Source organism: Lactuca virosa, chromosome 3 (genome assembly GCF_052849685.1).
Source record: "Lactuca virosa cultivar CGN04683 chromosome 3, Lactuca_virosa_CGN04683_v6, whole genome shotgun sequence".
NCBI classification, from domain to species: Eukaryota; Viridiplantae; Streptophyta; class Magnoliopsida; order Asterales; family Asteraceae; genus Lactuca; species Lactuca virosa.
Genome location: NC_136428.1, coordinates 241,659,236 through 241,676,509, shown reverse-complemented (window position 1 = coordinate 241,676,509; position 17,274 = coordinate 241,659,236). Strand labels below are relative to the sequence as shown.

The 17,274-nt window shown below is 34.6% G+C and overlaps 1 non-coding gene across 1 annotated transcript; it reads right to left on the bottom strand.

The window, feature by feature from the left end:
* Nucleotides 1-10,707: 10,707 nt before the first annotated feature.
* On the bottom strand, nucleotides 10,708-10,814 carry LOC145168210 (small nucleolar RNA R71). The gene has a single exon (XR_013741781.1). It is a non-coding gene; the product is annotated as a small nucleolar RNA R71 (small nucleolar RNA).
* Nucleotides 10,815-17,274: the final 6,460 nt, after the last annotated feature.

Below are 17,274 nucleotides of genomic sequence, written 5' to 3'. Positions count from 1 at the left end.
ACCTATTTCGGAAATCCCGCAGAATATTCAGTTCAGAGTTGCCCGCCTTGCCCCGAAAACTAAACATGGGCAAAACTTGTCTCTTTTTTGGTCCCCAAACCTGAAGACATAGTAAAATTAATACCCCATATGGAAACGGGGTCCCACATAGTTTTTTTACACCATATTCATTATCGTTTGATTGGTTTATTTATAAAAATTGCAAATTAAGTCAATTGAATTTTATAGTTACAAAATCATTTATTCGCTATTTATAGGAAATTTTTTTGTTATTATTTAAGCTTCTTGATAGATTTACGAAATCAAATTGTTGTAAAAAATATGACTATTCCTTTCATTGAATGTATGAAGTCAATGAATAAAAAATAATACCTAGCTCATTTTCGGATAACAACAAGGAATAAATAGGAAACCATATATTCTTCGTTACAAAAAAGCAAGTGCATTATTATGTCACAACCTTTTCTTTTTAGCTTATGATAATCTAATCTAACCCCCTTTCCAAAATGGACTCAATAATCTCTTGGTAGATGAATCCTAAAAAAGTTAGGTATATGTAATTTTTGTCTAAGTAATTTTTGTTGCATCAACCTCAAAACTGATTATGAAAATTAATATTTTAAAAACCAGTTTTTTTTATTGAACATGTATGATGATCGGTTCCGGTTCAACCGGTTTAACTGGTTCGAACGTTGGTTCAACCGGTGTCTATAATTTTCATTTTTTTTCTTCCTACACATACATAGACATCCATAAGTTTAAACATTAAAAATACACATAATTAAATACAAGTTCAAGATCAATCCAAATATATTAAAAACAAATAATCATAAGTTTTACATCAATCTACATACATCAAAAATAAAATAAAGTATAATACGGAAACAAAATACAGTTTTAGATGAATAAAACGCATTCAAAAACTTGATAACACTTACCATGTCTTTTTATTCAAAAAAATCTAAACATATGTGAAAAAAAAACTAAAGTTTGTTATGAAAATGATTCATTTTCATGTGTTTTTATTTAATTTAACCGGTTCAACCGGATTTTTGTAAAAACCGACAGGGTTCATTCCGGTTCATAAATAAACATAAAATCGGTGTTAGTTGAATCACTCCCTTCTTCGATTCCTGGTCCAACCGGTTCGACCGGTCGGTTCAAACCGGTTTTTAAAACATTGATGAAAATACGATTATTCAAAACTCATTAATGAGAATCGGGTTTTAATCGTAATCTCAAAACTCTCTAACTTATATGGAAAATGTAAATCATTTCCTTATTGAATTAGTCGAATTTTATATATTTTAAGTAATTGGTGAGACCCCTTGAAACAACGATTAAAATGTAGTAGAAACCGAAAATGAAATCTTATAATATTCTGAATACAAACTATAAAAAGAGAGACACGTTTAGCCAAAATGGTGCATGGTTATAATATGAACAAGTGGGACGAAGTAGGCCAAGGAAGTGACATGGAAAGAAGGTTTCTTTTGTGGACTTAAAGCGAAAGTGACGACCACCAGTGTCACTGTCAACCACACTAGCTATCTTTAAGCTGCAAGGAGGGACCTCATGCTCGTCTCCATGCAAATCTCAGTCGAATTTTGTCATTTTTGGCTTGGATTATGTATCCAATGATATGCTAATTGATTACTAGTGATGAACCATGTCATGAGATAATATTTTAGTCAATAGTTTTTGTTTATTTTCCTTTTTATTTTGTAGAAATTTGATATATGGAAAATCACAAGAAGATCATATTAAGTTTAACAAAATGACCACATATTGCACCAATATCTCAAAATAACTTTATTTCATAAAGAATACCTTTTTTTTTTTGATGAAATGGTGTTTCTTACAAAAAAAAAATGTGACATTATTGCTGCAAAGTGTTTGACATTACGAAATATTTTATCAAGAGAATCTTGAGTAGGATTGTGTCATTTATTTAAGAGATAATGTTAATGTAGTCATACAAATTCTCCGCTTTTAGTTTAAAATATCCATAATTTTATTTTTTGGTGGTCTAAAAACATAAAGTCCATTTTTTGTGTGTTAAAAAAACTATTATAAAATAATTGAAGGGGACATATGGTTGTTTTCCTCTAATTTGACTTCTATAAAACATAGGCGTATACAAATTCTATTCTCTATTGTAAAAGTTGCTAGAACGATCATCGGAAATGGCCTTGCCATCGGAAGAGCAGCAAAATCGGGAGGATTTGCCGGAGACCAAAGAAATGTTACATAAGACGAAATTAATTCAATTCTTTGGAAGAAATATTCTAATTATCCTTCAAAACAAACATTTTATTGGTTAATTAGGTAATAAACACCAATTTTTGGATTTGTAAGGACCACATACATTATTTCGGAAGTTTTTAGGTATGAATGGTGACTTGAAGCTCAAGCATTAATCCTCTTGTCATTACATGTGGAGTTACTCTTAAAATCAAGAAAATACTGATATCAAATTATCAATAGAACTATATTTGAGAATTTGCATTTTAGGTGATTAGTTAACCCATGCCTAACATTTTTGTAAAACATCTTTTCTTTTTCTTTTGTTACTTATTAAGCTTAAAAAATATTACAAGATCAATTATTGTGTTAATTTTGGGTCTGGAAAAATAGATGTTTTCTTGGATTTGTGTTTCGTTTATTTATTTGTTGGAACATAAAGTTTCAAATTCATTTTGATAATCAATATGTGCAATTTGTTTTAGGTAATGTTCTCTTGTTAAGAAATAAAATGAACCTAGCTCAGGTGTGGCTGAATTGTCACATGAGAAATTGCTTTCACTTGTGGCATAACAGTTAATCGATTCAAACAACAATGTTAATATGATCTTCTTTTTTATCACATTGTTATCCGTTAATAGCCCATCAACAACATAACTACAATTTAAGTGGATAAACCGTTCTTGTATCTGTTTCCGGTTGATATATATTGTTTGTTTCTGTTCAGTTAGGGAACACAATAAAGATGTAGGGTATGTTTAAAATCAACAACAAAACATTGATGAATGATGATGCCATAGATATTAGATAGAGAAGTTAGGAGGTAGAGGGGAGTTCGATTGAAGTGAATATGGTAGATTTTACTTGGATAAAATCAAGACATTCTCAGTTCAAAGAAATGAATGTGGTGGATGATAAAAGCAATAGACACATAACAAAAGAAGTGAAGGTGGTTTTGGCATGACGACACCAGCTATATATTACAAATAATTGTCTCTTTTACCTTTTTAGTAGGTAAATATGAAGTTTATGACCTTATACTATACTGCTAAAAAATAACAATCTCCATTTTTTTTGCTTATTGAATCCATAGATTTTTCATGGATGGAACACACTAACCCAAATTCAATTATATATATATATATATATATATATATATATATATATATATATATATATGGCTAGGTTATAATGTGGATGGACAACTATTGTGTGGACGTATGAATAATGCTATTTTATGAAAATTACTAAAAGAATATGTTGTTTAGTAATGTAAATACGTTCAATCTCACAGAGCTATTGTTATTTTAATGGATTCTCACAAATTCTAATTCATTTTTGTTCTCATTCATTGTTTTTTATTTATTTTAATTCTTACAGAATACGACTCAATAAACATCCTGATAACATTTTGACAGAATGAGAATAATTAAAAAAATTGTATAATAACCTTATAGACGATTTAATTAGTGAAAATGCTTAATAATTAAAATAATTATATAATATTGAACGTATTCATATTATCAAACAACATATTTTCTTTGTAATTCTCACAGAATAACATTATCCACACGTCCACACAATAGATGTCAATCCACATTTGAACCTAGCTCTCTCTCTCTCTCTCTATATATATATATATATATATATATATATATATATATATATATATATATATATATATATATATCTTTCATATTTCATCATTTAAAAAATGTATGCTAAGTCTTCAAAATATACGGACAAAGATAAAAGAGTTATAGGCTCTCTCAATGATATAAAAAAAAAGTTGAAAAAGTTGATTCGTACACACCATTGTCTACACATCAATTTATGTTTTAATAGGATTGTACAATATGCTAAAAATGCATGTCATTATTGTTGTGTATAGTAAAAAAAAATTAAGTATGATTAAACTCCTTATCAAAAAAGCTTATTATTATATATATATTAAAGTTAGGGGTGTGCAATAAACCGCACAAACCGCATAAACCGCCCACACCACACTACACCGCACCGCATAATGCGGTTTTAAACGTCTGCGGTTTGGTTTGCGGTTTGTAATTTTTGTAAACCGCACTATGTGGTGCGGTTTGCGGTTTATAGTTACAAAATCGCAGTTCAAACCGCACCGCACCGCACCGCATTATATATATATATATATATATATATATATATATATATATATATATCATGATTTTAGTTTTAATTATACTTAGCAATGTTAGTTTATCAATGTTTTTAACTATAAATATTTATTGATAACAAACAAACGAGTCAAAGCACACAACAGTACATATGCTTAGCAATGTTAGTTTATCAATGTTTTTAACTATAGAAATTAACTGAAATTTACTACTAATAAACAAAGGAGTCAAGTACTTAACAGTACATATGCTTATTGTGTTTATATTACCTAGTATCAATCATGAGTTTTTAAAAAACTTCTATTTAATATAATTCAAATGTTATCAATGATATACTATATTGTTAAGCTAAGTTAAAAACTTCTATTTAATATAATTCAAAATTTATCAATGATATACTATACTGTTAAGCAAAGCTGTGATTTTTAAGGTTGTAAAAAATAATCTTGCAAAAATTTTAAAGTAAAAGACAAAACAAAAGATAATTATAGAGAATATTCTACAAGTTTTAAATTAAATTAAGTATTTACGTTCTTAAAACTGCATAAACCGCACAAAAACCGCAAAACCGCCCGCATAAAACCGCACCGCATAATGCGGTTTAGAACTTTCGCGGTGCGGTTTGTGGTTTCCGAAAATATCAAACCGCATATGCGGTGCGTTTTGTGGTTTTGAGTCTAAACCGCACCAAACCGCACCGCGAACACCATTTAAAGTTATGAAGAAAAGGAATAGTGAACTTGCCATTTTTTTGGCAGAATTGGTCCCTATATTATTGTTGGGCTTCAAAGTTAGGAATAGTAAATTTAGATGTTTTTTGGCAACTTTGTTCCTCATTCTTTACCCATTTTGACACTTTTGGTCATTGCAATCAATATTTTTATACTTTTTAGGAACCTTTTAATATTTAAAGTTTTGCCACAAAACTTTAACGGTTTGACAACTTTGATCTCTTTTCTAAAAAGTTGCTAATTCCTACCCCTTTAATTCTTTAGCCATTTTGACACTTCTGGTCCTTGCAGTCAAAACTTTTACATTTTTTCATAAAAACATGAAAAAAACGGTCTGGGGCAAAGCCCGAGCTTTTCATCCTTGCACTTTTTACATCTGTCATATTTATCGATTTTGAAACAACATTGAAAGCTTCTGGCCCCCGCGTAGCGGGGGTAACCTTTCTAGTTATAATTATGAAGAAGGTGATTGTTCCGAAATCAAGACTAGATTTTAGATTATTAATATTTGATTTTGTCGATATAATGGTTTCCGAGTTTATCATGATCTGTTCTGTGTTCACACAACTAGCCAACAACCAATGACACAAAAAGACAAGGAATTACAAAGGTCAAAAGTTTTATTCACATAGTAAGCCACCACCGATCTCCTGATCTTTCATCGGGTTGAACATAGATGTAGAATGGAGAATATTAGTTAGGCACGTTGGGGTTGTTCTTCATTCCTTTTTTTTAAAACATTCACCTTGTTTTTTGCTGCCCACGTTCTAGTAACTTGCTAGTCATTGTTTTTTAATTTTTGAATTATTTTATCGTTTCAAAAAAAAAAAAAAAAAAAAACATCTATGACACTGCCTACTGATTTGTAAACTTATCGAAATTTTATATTTTGACAAACCTTGACACAAAGTTAATGGTTTGTAAGACAATAAAATAGGAATTCAAAACAAATGAGATTAAAATATAATGCTAATTACGTGCATAAATACAAAAATAGTTGGAAATTAGCATGAAGAATATTATGAAGAATTTTAAAGATTTTAGAGATAAATATCAATTTTACGATATCTCATCGTGTCGTGATTTAATTCGGTCTTAAAAAGGCTATAAATGGACCCTCAAATTTGTTCATAAAATAGACCATAACTTATAATCGGAGAACAAGAAAAAGGGTCAAAAGGCTGAAGAATTGCAACAAAGAGACTCTTACATGAGTTTTAGGTTTGTTGTATATTAGATTTATTTACTTTTCTTGTTTTCTTAGTTTTGATTATGGAATGAGTCTCATTGCTTTTGTGTAGATGTAGATGATCAGACTTAATTATGATTTATTCGTTTGAAAGGAATATTAGTAGTTATTCAATTTATTATGAATGTTTGATTAAAGATCCATGCATATTAATATTAATATTTGTAATTTTATGTCTATGTAAATGAGTGCATAATCTAAAATTAGGTTCGGATTATGTATCTTGTATTATATTGTGGCTGAAAATTTATGGCCCATAACTCTATAGTTGAGGTGTGCACTAGTGACCGGAGAAGATGTCCTTAAGTTAGTCATAGAAGTATTGATTTAATGTTCATAATTATACTATTGATTTATGCAATTTGAGAAGTCACCACTATTAGATTAAGGTGTCTAAGGACTTAAACTAAATTGATATAATATTGTGAATAAAAGCAACATCCTTTTTGGGTTGCCCTCAATAACTGAAAATAGTTAGGAACAACATTAGGAGAGTAAGAAATTAATTTGTTAATTTTGATTAATAAATTATTTAGAAATGGTTAAGAATTAATTTAGAAATTAATCATAATTAATTGGAATTTCATTTTAGATTAATTAGAATTAATTAAAGATGCAAGGGGTTGGATTGCAATTGTTTAATAGTTGAGCAAAGGAGGCAACTCCAGAACCTTCCATATGGTTGGAGAGGTTCAAGAAGGGCTCTGAAAGTCTTCCTTAGCTGATAAGGATAACCACTTGAATAAGATAAATATGAAATATTTTATTATTCAAACTAGGGTTTATCCTGGTTTCTTAATAGCTATAAATAAGACCCTTAGGGCTAGGATTTTTGGCCACTGTTCCCTAGTGAAACCATAACCGAAAATTCCTCTCCCTCCACTCTCTTCAAATCATTCTTAGCCTTCTAGGGTATTGGGTATTAGATGCATCTTACTTTTGGTGCTTACTTTCCAAGGAAGGTTTGAAGAAAAGTAGATTATTATATTCGATCATAGCATAAATGTAATGTCCTAAAATCCAGAATAATTTTTCCAATTTTTAAAATAGAATAAACACTTATTTTTAATAGTTACATTCAAGTCAAACCATTTGTTCAGGTCAGACCACTTATGTTGTGCGTCAATTTAGGGGCGGGGATGTTCGTTGGTGGAACACGTTAAGGAAGAGCATAAGCCCTAACGAGCCACTACAACTAACATGGACAAAGTTTTTGGTACACTTCAAACACAAGTTCTGCTCGGCCCAAAACATGCAAGAGCTGGAGAACAAGTTATAGACACTAAAGAAGGGCAACATGTCCATTAATGAGTATACCAATACCTTCACATACAAGATGGAGTTCGCCTTGCGCATTGTAACCGACGAGTTGACAAAAATTGATAGGTATGCGACGGGACTACCATGGGAGTACTATGTGCCAGTACGTCAAGCACACACTCTTGAGGCAGCCACCTGGGTTGCCAAATCTATTGAAGAAATGATCAAGGGAAGAATCACCAACAAAGCTGAAGTTGGCGAGAAAAGGAAGTGAGAAGGATCTTCAAGGTCTGATAAGAAAAGTAGATTCCCGAAGTCTGACCCCAACGGGAAGAAATCTGGGGGTAACAGAGAGGTGACTTGCTTCGATTGTGGAAAGACTGGTCATTATGCTAACATCTACACCCAAAGCGCATGCTACATGTGTGGAGAAGCAGAGCATATCAGGAATAACTGCCCAAAGAAAAAGGAAGTTGCAAATCCAAATGCACCACCAAAACCAAAGGCATGGGAATTTCAGATGACCCTGGAAGCAGCAGAAGATGAAGCAGACTAGATGAGGAAGCTACTTACTAGAAGTTCCAGATATATGAAATAGTCATCCCATATAGATAATATTATATTATGTAACCTGATGTAAGAGGCGTGGAGTATGGTGTACCTTGAATAATTATTGTAATCGTTTTCAGAAGTTATTTGGACACATTCATATGTGTTATATTGCTTTGTGATTATTTTGTATAGAAGTGACTTGGGAACTGTGAGGCAATTCTTGGGACGAGTATGCATAAGTGTGAAAGGTAGTATAGGCCTGTTGATATTGCCATACTTATACATATTTTTAGGCAATATTTATCTATATTTTTATGAATAATTTGGTTATTTATATAGAACAATGGTACTTATAAGGATAAATTGTTATTTGCAGCCAAAATAGAAGCATTTTCGAAGAAAGGGACTAAAGTTGACAAAACATGGAACTTTGGAGGCTTGAAGGAATGAAGAATTAAAACTCAGCAAAAGAAATGTACTCACGACGTGAGTAATTGAAGACTCATGACGTGAGTACAGTGTTCTAGAAGATATGCACCGAATGAAGAAGAGTCCTTGTCAAATACGTTAATCTCGCACTCACGACATGAGATTGGAAAAATCAGAAAGTATATAAACCCTTGTCCATTACGACTTGAGAGACTTTTGGTGGATAGAAGGCAGACCTAGAGACGATTTGGAGAGGAGAAGAAGTTCTGGAAGAGGCTTTTACCACCAAGGAAGAGAAGAGTACATCAATAGTTTAATTGTTTGGTACATTCACTATGACTTCTATTATGATTTGTGTTTGTTTATCTGTTGCTATGAGCAGCTGAATCTAGCTACTCTTGTTTAGCTAGATGAAGCTTCTGACTTATGGTTTAGCTTATTGATAATGGATTTGCTTAGTTGGTAATTTGCTTGTGTTGATTATTATTACCTAGCATGTTAATATTTGTTTCTTTAGTTGCTTGAATTCATGTTCTGTGTAGCTTAGTGATTATTAAATCACATGAACTGGAAACCTAGTGATTTAGTGAACATTGAATTGCTAGAGCTAGGATTGACCAATCTTAGATAGTAATTAAAGTAATTAAATTTAGCTGTGCTAGAGAACATAAATTATGACCATAATTGTGTTTGCATAATCTTACATAGCATATTCATAATCCAAAACTGGCTCTGTGTTTGATTGTGTGTGACCATACATAGTTTTACATGAATTAATTTAATATTGGTAAGTTTAGACTTAAATTACTAATACAATAATAACCAACTTGATAATCCATAATTGTTAGCTACCCATAAAGAAGAAGTGGAATCAAACTAAACATGAGTGTTTTTAATTATTGATTGAATTTGAGTTAAGTTAGTCTGATCTTGCAAAATCGGATAAAAACCTTTTTAATTATTGTTTGATTTTAGATTAATTTAGAGTAATTATTTTAGCTAATTAAAACCGTTCCCTGTGATCGATACCCGACTTACCCAAACTATTCTATAATTTGACTAGGTACACTACCTAGGTGCATTTTAGTTAGTTAAGTAGTTAGGTTATAAATTTAAAATTAGGTGTAGCTAATTGTACGCATCAAGTTTTTGGCGCCGTTGCCGGGGAACGACTTAGTTAATTACTGATTTATTTTGCTTTAAATTAATCGATCCTTTTTGTGGGGTAAAACCTGCAAAAAGTTATTTTTCAGTCATTTTTTTTCTTTCTTGCATTACAGAACTCACGACGTGAGCTTTATAGGCTCACGACGTGAATCCTGTGATTCCTAGTTTTCTTTGATTTTAGTTTGCTTTTCTATTTTAGTTCAGTTTTACGTTTTTATTTTGTTTATTTTACAGGAATACATGACCAGAGGGTCCAATACACCTTTGGTGCCACCTCTTGAAGATCCAGAGTCTGCCCTTCACAAAAAGAAAGATAAGAACGTGAAAGAAGATCAAACACCAAAGAAGATACCCTTACAAGAACTCAAGTCAGTGTTCTCAAAGAAGTCGGGGAAGAAAACGGGAGAATCGAGCTCATCTACAAAGGACAAGAGCAAGGTTGCCAGTATAGATCAAATACCTATCCCAAACGAGTCTGAATACGAGTCTGAGAACGAGTTTGGACTACATATGAGCGAACTCGAAGACGATCCAAGCAACGAAGTGGCGAACATTGAAGAAATGTCAATGGGAGCTTACAAGAAGCGTATTTGAGAAGATGTTGGTCCGGGATTAGTACAACCCGCGATTCCTGCCACTGCCACATTCGAGTTGAAGGGACACATCCTTTACTGCACTTAAGGATATCCCATTTTATGGGAAGGATCATGAGGATGCATTTAAGCATCTAGATGAGGTCAACGACATTGCTGACTACTTCAATGTCCCGAATGTCAATAGAGATACCATCTTACTAAGGATGCTACCAGTCACTTTCAAAGGAGCTGCAAAAGACTGGTTGAAAGCAATTCCTCCTGGTACAATCACTACTTGGGCTCAAATGCGTGAGCAATTTCTAGATCAGTTTTGCCCACCTTCCAAGATAGCTAAACTCAAGAAGGAAATATCCAACTTTGAGCAACAACCGCGGGAGTCACTATACGAAGCTTGGGAGCGCTACAAGGGGTTGTTAAGGAATTGTCCTCAACATGATCTAAATGTTCAACAAGAGATGTCTATTTTCTATGATGGGGTCAATGTTATGACAAGACAACTCCTTGATTCTCAAGGGCCATTGACAAAGAAGAATCCAAGGGAGGTCAAGGAGTTAGTTGAAGAATTCGCAAGACACTCTCGTGAGTACCACAACCCAAGACAAGAGGGAGCAAAAGGCAGTGGGGGTGCACATTCTGAAGAGATGGCTGCTATGATGGCGATGCTCAATACTATGGACCGGAGATTGACCCAAATGGACCAATCAATTCATGCAATAAGAGTTGGATGTGAGAAATGTAGTGGGCCACACTTGACTAAGGATTTCCATTTGGATGATTATGGGAACAAGAAGGCTCAAGTTTGCTACTCCAGTGGGGACAAGTATGATGACGATTGGAGGAAGCCAAAGAAGGAGTGACTGGCTTATGATGAGTACAAGAAACAGAAGGAGGAGAAATACAGGCAGACTGGCCAGGGTTTACCAAAAAGAGCAACCAACAGCTGAGAAGAAAGCTGATTTGGAGACTATGTTGGTTCGTTTCATGGAAGCTTCAGAGAAGAGACATGATGATACTGATGCAACATTTAAAGATCAAAGAACAATGATGAAAGAACAACAGACCTTGATGAAAAATCATCAAGCCATGATGATTGACCAGCAAAACTCACTGAGAAATCAGCAAGCCTCCATCAATAACCTTGAAGCTCAACTTGGCCAACTTACAACTTTGGTGAATGAGAAGCTATTTTATCAAATTCCTGAAAAGAAGACTCAATCCCATGTTACGACGATTGATACTGAAGAGGAAGCAATCTGTCACAACTAGCAAATTTGGCTAGGAAGTTCTATCCTTATGTAAGCATTATCAATGGCAACAATTGTAACCATCACTTGAAAACATGATGTAACAACAAAATTCCATCAAACACTCTATACAAACACTTCAAATGGTCAACAAAAGATTGGAAACCCTAAAAATCCCGGTTTAAGTCCATTATGGACTAGAATTTCCTTATTGGGCCTAATGGACCAATAAGCTTCCAATTTGACTATTTTGGGCTTAGGAACCTTAAATGGGCTCTAATTAGACCCACTCTCATGAGACTTAACCTTTTGGGCCTTATGGGTCTAAAATAGATCATTTTACCTCTATTGGTCATATTGGGCCGAGAATAAATTCTTGGGCCCCTTATTTTCGAGCAAAGCCAAAGAATGGCCCAAGGTAACCCATTCTTCCCTTTTAAAACCCAATAAGAATCGGCCCATACACATATACATATATACACACATTCATAAATACATATATATATATATATATATATATATATATATATATGCAAATAATAAAAAATGAAGTAAATTATGTGCATGAGACAACTCACTATTGCATGGAGGGTATCCATGCACATCACCTCACCTTTCCTTTTCCCCTCTCTCCTTATCTACGGCCGAGAGCACCACACACCACCACCATTTTCATTTTGATCAAACTTCTACAAGAAAACTCTCAAGAACTCTTCCATTTTCTCCAAATTTTCGAACATTGGTGTGTGTCTTCAAAGAGTTTTTCAAGTAATATCATCATTCTTGGTAAGTCTTTACTTGAATCCATGGCTTAACTTCTATACTTCATCAAAAATCTCATCTTAACCCATGCAAATTCATGATCATGCTTCATAGAACCCATCTAAGCCCAAAGACCTCACAAAAAGCTTGCTAGGGCCGAGAATCACCTCAACCTCTTCCAATTCTTCTTCAAACCAAGAACAACTAAGCAAGGTGAGTTCATACCCCCTTGTTTTCGGTTTTTACTTGTTTTTGGGGGGAGAATACAAGTACTATGTGATGATCTATGTGTGTTTGCATCTTATGTGTGATTTCCTTAGTTTTTGGTTGTGATAATGCGTAATACTTGTGATATTTCGAGATCTATAGCAAGGGTGAAAGAATCATGAACAAAAACATAATAAACAACATACATCATAGATCTAAGGGTCCTTAAGTTTAAAAAGTGAAAAACAAAACTAAAAGAACCTTACAAGTGTCATTTTTGCAAAAATAACAAAGATTGGGTATAAATTGTAAATTGTCGGTTTTATGAGGGCTATAAGTTGTTTATTTGTATAAAAGTTGATTTCTATGAAAATAACACTTTTCAAGGGTCAAAAACATAAATTTTAGCTTAATAAGCTTAAAATTGGGCCTAATGGGTTTTGGGCCCAAAGTTGCGAAAAAATGAGGTTTTGAGGGGCTGAATTGGAAAATTTAACAAACTATGGGTCTAAAATGTAAATAAACTTTTTCAGGGGTTAAAAATGAGTTTATTACCAAATTTGGACTAAACTTGCAAAGTTTTTGAATTTGGGGTCGAAACTGTAAAACTTACGGAATTCGGGCCAAAAATGTAAACTTTTTACAAATAAAGGCTGGAAATGACAAATGAAATAGTTTTGGGCTAAAATTTCTATTCAAATAAAGTTTGGGTGGAAAATGTCAAGAAAAATGGTTTAAGGACCAAAAATGTAAATTTTCATAAAAATGGACTAAAAGTGCCATTTTTATAGAAAAAGGGACCACAATGATCAACCTAAATGTTTTGGGCCAAATAAACAATTATAAATGTTTGGGTTAAAAATATCAAGTTTATAATGCATGATATATATATATATATATATATATATATATATATATATATATATATATATATATATATATATATATATATATATATATATATATATATAAAGCTTCGTTATAGTTCGAACGTTAAGTTATTTCTTTTCAAACATTGTGAATAAACATTTAGTAGACAACAAAGATATCAACAATACGAACTTAAACTCAATAAAACATAAACGATTCAATGGTTGGACTCAAATATCTTCTTTCGTGTTATTGGGCCTTTGTGGCCCAATATCATGATTTTTGGGCCCTACATAAATACACATGTTTATTGGGCCTCAGGTGACCCAATTACATGCCTAATGGACCCTCAATGACTTTTACATGCTATTGGGCCGTAGTGGCCCATTTGCATTGCTAGTAAGGTCCAAATAAATTATATGCATGATGGGCGAACGAGTCCTTCACATACTTGACAGCCTTTAATAACATACATGAGTAGTGGGCCCCCGTAGTCCTCTTCTCTTCGTCTGTTAGGCTTATCTTCTATTCAAGTAAACAAAAATCAGGTCGTTAAACAATGTTATTCAATTTCATTTGGATTTAGTGAGTAATAACGGGCGACACCAATAAGTGTCGGTCGTAGTCTGTAGTTATAATCAAAGTCTCCTGGAGGGAGAGCGAGAGTTTGTGTATAGATCTATATGGGGGTGACTCCCCCACACCTAAGCTGTTCGCTACAGTTAGACTCGGCCAGTCTAGGGTGACAAAATCTTAATTTCAATACCGGCATTCGCAAGAATGCCAAGACAGATGAACTAGTCATTATTATGCATGGTTATAACGACTCACATAGAGATCCAATACCATCTAAGTAATCATGGGAAATCATATTCATTCGTTGTGACGATACAATAATACAAAACGAACATAATATTTTATCGGAAAACATCGGGTTTTCCGGGGAAACAACATTATTCACTTGCACTTTTAATACAAGAATTCATTATGAGAAACATATCACTTTTTCACGTTTTGAAATCATTCACGCATATACGTATGGATCATCACACCTATTGTAATAACAATTGCCGTTTCAGAAAATATCGGATTTTTTTGGGTTTTACAAACTATACAAAACATTTTCATAACAAACCTGCTTATGAACTCACCAACATTATATATGTTGACCGTTTTCAAAATAACTTGTATTCTCAGGTAACAGATAAGCGGAAGAAAATTTCCAAGTGTGTTTGGATGTTATGTTTTGCGACTCTCAAACAATTTATGCTATTGATATGTAATATTTAGACAATGTACTTGATGTGAACAAAGTCAGTTGTAATGTATTAATGCATAGTGATGTTTATGTTATGCTTCATGTATATTCATTGTGATGATATTTCAATTTAAGTCACGCGAGCCCTCGGACGTTTCTGCCGTCTGGTTCGGGGGTGTGACAGGTTGGTATCAGAGCTCTGTTTATAGTGAACTGGCATATCTAACCACACATTGATATGCAACTATAAACCCAAAGAGGGACTAAATAACTCTGAACAAAACAAATAAAATATATTAATAAACACTCTTACTTGTGCGACTTAGAAAAATGAACATAATAACAAAATCAAAGAAGATGATTGGGAGAACCTGACGTCTCGGTTAAGCCAGGACTGTTTACAGTTGTATTAGGGATAAATGTAGCCTGATCAACTACATTTCTTCAGAATACAACTATCACATGCCCTGGGGCGATCGCAATGGTCAGTAAACCTAAGGCATACCCTCTTGTTAAACAAGAGGAGAACATCAATCCAATTTAATAACAACTAAAAATATCTTAGGATTAATAATGGTTTAATTATATACCCTCTTGCAGACAGTATGGCTGGTTTCCATCTTCCTGGAGATCCGTATTTCCCTAATCAGGGGAATAACGGATGGCTTGAGGAGGACCCTGAGGAGGAACCTGAAGAGGAACTTGCAGAGGAGTCTGAGGAAGAACAGGAGGTTGGAGACGGGCCTGCAGAGCCTGTGGCTGACTCTGGAGGGGAAGAATCTAGCGACAGTAGTGACGATGACTCGGACGCAGAGTCTGTAGTCATCAACCCACAATTTCCAGTTAGGGTGCCAGCACATCGGATGGGCCCTAATGGCCCTACACCCCCATGGGGAGTTGACATTTGGAGATGGAGTAGGCAGCAAGGTCAGCGACCCCCGTACGACATGGTGAGGGAATTCTATGATCTGAGGGATGGAGGGCCTGCTAACCGAGCACTTCCTGTTATGGGGAGGAGGTTGCGAAACACCGACGACCACGCCCAGGACACAGCCGAGCAGCTGAACCAGATGCGAGCCGCAGTGGCAAGAGCGGAACGAGAAACTCAGGAAGTAATCCATAACTTTCATGTACGTCAAGCAATTTGGGAGGATCGACTACGAGCCATAGAACAACAAGTGGCACGTCTTTAGGGCGCATCCACATCATCAGCCCCACCACCCAACGCATCTCAGAGCACTCCGGACCAATAGAACTCTCTACTAGTGTTATATTTCTTCTATGCACTACGTTATGTACTACCGACTCCATGTTTAAGTGATTACACTACTCATAGAGTCGTTATGCTGCCGAACTTTGTACCCTTATGTATGCTCTTTCGAGCAAATTTTCATGTATCAAAGTGCGAATATTATTAGTGGAAAATATTATGTGATGTTGTGATCTGCTATGTGTTTTATACTCTTATTGTTTGGTGTAAATATATGGAAGCACTTAAATGCAAAAATCAACTCACGAAATTCCCAACTTAATACAATACGTACTCAACATCTTTCTGTTCCATAACAGCAAGATGCCGCAAAGACCAAACCGCGGAAACAATCAACCACCGACACCACCGGAAATCAACTCAGCTGCGTTTCAAGCAGCTGTATCTGCTGCAGACACAGCAGCAATGGCGCAAATCCACAATGGGAACAATGGTGGAGGAAACGGGCAGGGGGCCGAAAGTTCAAACAACGTGATGAACCAAGGACCTATCAAGGCATGCTATTACAAAGATTTCACCAACGCCAAACCACAAACCTTTAATGGCACAGGGGGAATGATAACCCTGAAGAGATGGATTGAAAAGGTGGAATCGGTGTTCGAGATATGCGGATGCCCTGAAGAAGTCAAGGTGAAGTTTGCAACATGTACATTTGCTGATCAAGCTCTCACCTGGTGGAATGGACATGTGGAGGCTATGACTCTTCCGGTGGCTAATGCCATGCCTTGGATGGAATTGAAGGAAATGCTAATGGCTGAGTACTGCCCGCGTGGCGAAGTTCAGAAAATGGAGCAAGAGTTATGGGAACTCAAAGTCTGAAACTCCGACATTGATGCCTACATATCGAGGTTTAGCGAACTGTCCCTGTTGTGCCTTGACATTATTACTTCTGAAGGGAAGAAAATCGAACGATTCATCTGGGGATTAACTCCCCCAATTCAAGGAAACGTGATTTCTACGAATCCAGAGACCTTTGACAGTGCCAAGAGGTTGGCCAAGAAACTATACGACCACAACAACAAGAAAGGCGAGAAGGTAGGGGAAACTGAACACAAGAAGGAAAGTGACAACAAGAAAGGAAAGAATAACAAGCGGAAGGGACGAAAAGGCACCGAGTCGTTAAAGAAACAATAGACAGTGACAGTTCATGCTGCAACCACCCAAGTTCCCTCCACACCACATGCTCCAGCCTCATCCACTCCAAGTGCCCCTAAGCAGTATTCTGGGAATCTCCCAAAGTGAAACAAGTGCAATCTCCATTACAATGGTGAATGCAGGGAGATGCATT